Genomic DNA, 4,808 nt, shown 5'->3' with positions numbered 1-4,808 from the left:
CACACTAACAATGGCACAAGCCCACTAAAGATGGCACAAGCCCACTAAAGATGGCACAACCACACTAACGATGGCGCAAGCCCACTAACGATGGCACAACCACACGAACGATGGCACAAGCACACGAACGATGGCATAACCACACTAACGATTGCATAACCACACTAAAGATGCAACCAGTGGGTCCCAGTCTAATACTGTATGCATTCGCGAACAAAATTGTTGTTACGAGTGTGGGCCCGTACGTGCGTGGCCGTACATGCTAAAAAAACAAAACTTTAAAACTGCGTGCCAGAAACAACAACCACACAGGCCTCTCTTGAATTGTGACGCCCCCCTCTCTCTCGCCCCCACTCTCTCGCCCCCCTCTCACACCCCTTCTCACCCCCCTCTCTTGAATTGTGACGCCCCCTCTCTCTCGCCCCCATTCTTGAATTGTGACGCCCCCTCTCTCTTGCCCCTCTCTCTCGCCCCCTCTCACACCCCCTCTCGCCCCACCTCTCTCGCCCCTCCTCTCTCCTCCTCTCTTGAATTGTGACGCCCCTCTCTCTCACCTATCTATAATTATAGACAGATAATTATCTATATAACTCTCCCCCTCTCGCCCCCATCTCTCGCACCTCCTCTCTCTCGCCCCCTCTCTACCCCCTCTTGCGCCCTCTCTCACCCTCTCTTGAATTGTAACGCCCCCTCTCTCCTCTCCTCTCTCCCCCTCTCTCCCCCATCCTCTCTCGCTCCTCCTCTCTCGCCCCTCTCTCCCCCCTCTCTCGCCCCCTCTCTCCCCCTCTCTCGCCCTCCTCTCTGTAAATGTATTCACAAATGTCTACCAAGCACAACAATTAATTCAAACCTTGGGAAAAAACAGCTTTCAAACCCTTGGGAAACAGTCGTTTCCCTTGGGAAAATTCAAACCTTGGGATTAATTAATAATTTGAACAATTAATTCAAACCTTGGGAAAAAACAGCATCATACTCAGGCACATACTCAGGTCCCCAGCATCGATTATGACGTCATAGCAAACGAAGAAGAAGAAGAATTGTGACCTCAATCGTGCAAAAAAATTTTTTAAAAAATAAACATTAATTGTGACGTCATAGCACCGTGTCCTGTCATTGGTTGACAGACGTTATTTGTCATTATTGGTTGACAGACAATATATAGGTCGTTATCGATTTACAGACATTGGTCATTGTATCACGTTATTCTTTTTATTACTGCCAATTATTGTGCTATTATTATTATTAATTTGGGGGAAAATGGCATGATAAGGTGGAACGACACTTCAGCTGCGCTATATACACCTTTCCAACACTGAAAAAAAACAATAAAATGGCCGTAACTTGGGAACCGCTCGTCCGATTAATATCAAACCTTGAAAAGGCACATCAGCAGGTCCCCGGCAATATTCCTAGCAAGTTTCAATCAGATCGGACTGGCGGTCGTCGAGAAACGGCGGTCGCATACAGACAGACAAACAGACAGACAGACAGACACACACACACACACACACACACACACACACACACAGAAATTGCTGGAATTATAGATAGATACTAACCAAAACCCCGTCACGACGGGGCACAAAATTGGTCCTTCAGTATTAATTTTGATTATCTGTTGAATGTCATTGGTCCCGTCTCGATCGGATGAAATAGAGGAATTGAAGTTACCCAGTGACCTGGACCCCTTGACCCCGTGACCTTTGACCTTGAACTTGACACCCCCATGTCTGTTCTCATGTCCCAAGGATCACTCATGCCAAGTTTCATCTCATTCCATCCAACGGTTCGGCCGCCTATAAAGGACAAACAAACACACACACACACATACATACAAACAAACATATTCTATTTTTTTAGTAGAGTAGAATCAAATAAAATTTATTACTGTGATGTTTTAACAATGCATTTGTCACACATGTGATTGTTTGTATCCAAGACTTGACACAACACTGAGATTATTATAAAAAATGAATCAAATCAAACCAAGAAGAAGAGCAATGAGAGATTGCAGACCCTCACCAGGACTTGTTTTGTGTGGTGTTTGTGTTGTTTTGTGTGGTGTTTGTGTACTGGTGTGCTACATAAGTAAGAAGAGACATAGTGAGAACTGCCACTTTATAACTGCTGGCAGTGATGACTGAGTACCAGGACGTCCCAATTTGATTGGACACCTGACCCTGACCCATGAGGTTCTTTATTATTATGATGCAATTTAATTCGGAATTGAATTAAAATAACTTAAATTCAAATCAAATGGAGGATCAAATGGGTCGACCAAATGGAAGACCCTCCCCCCCACTTTATTGACCCATCAGTGATGCGACGAGTTGTATTTGCCAGTGTATATATATATATATATATATATATATATATATATATATATATATATATATATATATATATATATATATATATATATATATATATATATATATATATATATATATATATATATATATATATATATATATATATATATATATATATATATATATATATATATATATATATATATATATATATATATATATATATATATATATGAGCAGGGATACCCATGCTCCGCACAGGAATCCCGTGGATGACAGCGGGTCTGAAGGAGTATATGTCACAGTTAATTGTGAAATTGTAGAGGCTGCCACCATTATTATTTTTTTCATCACCACTATAATATTATATTTTCCCCGCCATGTTTTATATGCAGAAGATTCGAGTTCAAAAATGTTAAGATTTATTGCCGCATCAGATAAAAAAAACCATAATGCCTCAACAATGTGAGGCTGGTTTCATGTCATCATTTGCGAGTTAATTTATATGTCGGGCATAACCCAGCCTGGCCCAGCATATTTGATTTATTTACATCTGTTATCCTGATAAAAAAAATTATGTTATATTATGTATACGAAGTTACAACGTACCTACGCCCATAACCATTCTATAAAATATCTACATAGCCCATAACCATTTAATTATATAATATTATACACATATGCCATACGCCATCACCATTCTATTTATATCTGTAATATGTATATATATATACTAACCACCACCACCATTTTTTTATTTCCCACCACCATTTTTATTTTTCACCAGCAACATGTATTTCCTTCATCGCACATCCCATTCCCGTTTATGAAATAACTGAAGTAGCTCAATAATTTTAGTGGAGTGCTCGAGGATAAACAATATTTGATGTCTTCAACTCTGGGGCCAATATGTATAAAGCCTCCGATGATCCCACTCTGGAGCATCCCACATATTGCTGACCATGGGAAAAGCAAGGAGTGGATAACTCCAGCCATGATACTTTCAATGACTGTCCTTGTGCCTTATTGATAGACATCGCAAAGCACAGGCATACAGGAAATTGTAGTCTCTTAAATTCAATCGTTGAATTTGATGGAATGAGTGGAATTCGCGGAATGAATACATCTTCTCCTTTCGCACATCCTGTCATGATAGTGGCCTCAATAACATGTGGTAGTCATCTTTTCACAATCAGTTTAGTTCCGTTGCAAAGTTTTGGTGCATCGAGATTACGTAATAACATAATAGGGCATCCAACTTTTAACGACAGATTGTACGGAGGCAATCCTGGTAATTCCAATGAGTTTAGAAATTCTGTGGGATAATGTATGGCTTGCCCAGTATCCAGTGTGGTGTCAATAGACTTGCGACGATGTTGTTCACCTGGAACTACTTGTAATAACTGATGGTTTATTACACAGACTGTTTCATTAAGTGGAGCCAGGATTGTTCTTTCACAGAGCCACTGCATGTTTTTGTAATTAGTCACTAAATTGGGATACACATGAGCCTCAAATTCTTCCATAGATGAAACTATTGTACCACAGTCATCGGGAATAGATATTACATCATTTGTGTTCGGGATTTCTCCATTTCCAAGTTTGATAAGTAATTGTGCGAAATTGCCAGCATCTAAATCACCATATAATTTGACCCTCATGTTTGTTGTTTGATGGATAGTTTGTACGAATGTCCAGAGGTATGAAAATTTTATACTGGCTTTCATTTCATCAGCTGGAGTGCCACGGGGTACTACAGGTAAAGTTTGTCTGAAATCGCCAGAAATAACCAGCGTAACTCCACCTATAGGCATGTCTACTCCTCTTAAATCTCGCATAGTTCTGTCTAATGCTTCGAATGCATCCTTAGGCGACATTGTACCTTCATCCCAAACCATGAGGTCGCAATTCTTCAGCACTTTTTCTGCTTCAGTTTGTTTGCCAATGCCACAAACCGGATATTCCATTGTAGCTAAGTCGGGAGGCAATTTGAAAGCAGAATGCGCTGTGCGGCCACCTGAAAGTAGTGTTGCGGCTATACCGGATGAAGCAACGGCTAATGCGATCTTTTCCTGGCTCCTCATCTTAGCAAGCAAAAGGTTGAGGACAAATATTTTGCCAGTACCACCCGGGGCATCCAATAAAAAAATATCACACCACTTCCCTCTTGAACCGCTTCAGAAATCAGTTGATATGCATTACTCTGATCCTGTACCAGAAGCGGCTCATTGTCAGAAACAAACTTTGCGAGAGTATCTGTGTTGTAGTTTGTTTCACGGAACCATTCTCTACTGATGGTTGCGCTTTCAGACCTATTAGAGGAGGGAAGTCCCCACTTAGTTAAATCTTTCCCGCTCATGTATAATACCAAATCTTCAATGAATATCAGAGCCTCATTGAACATATCTGGTTTGTACTGGATGTCCTCGTTGGGATGTTCTCTTTGAACTCTATTTTTTACATCCTCAGACAGGGCCTCTTTGTGAATGTCCCATA

This window comes from Eptatretus burgeri, chromosome 9, assembly GCF_056783735.1.
Source record: "Eptatretus burgeri isolate ZD-2024b chromosome 9, Ebu_testis_v1, whole genome shotgun sequence".
Lineage (NCBI taxonomy): Eukaryota > Metazoa > Chordata > Myxini > Myxiniformes > Myxinidae > Eptatretus > Eptatretus burgeri.
Note: the sequence above shows the minus strand (reverse complement) of the source record.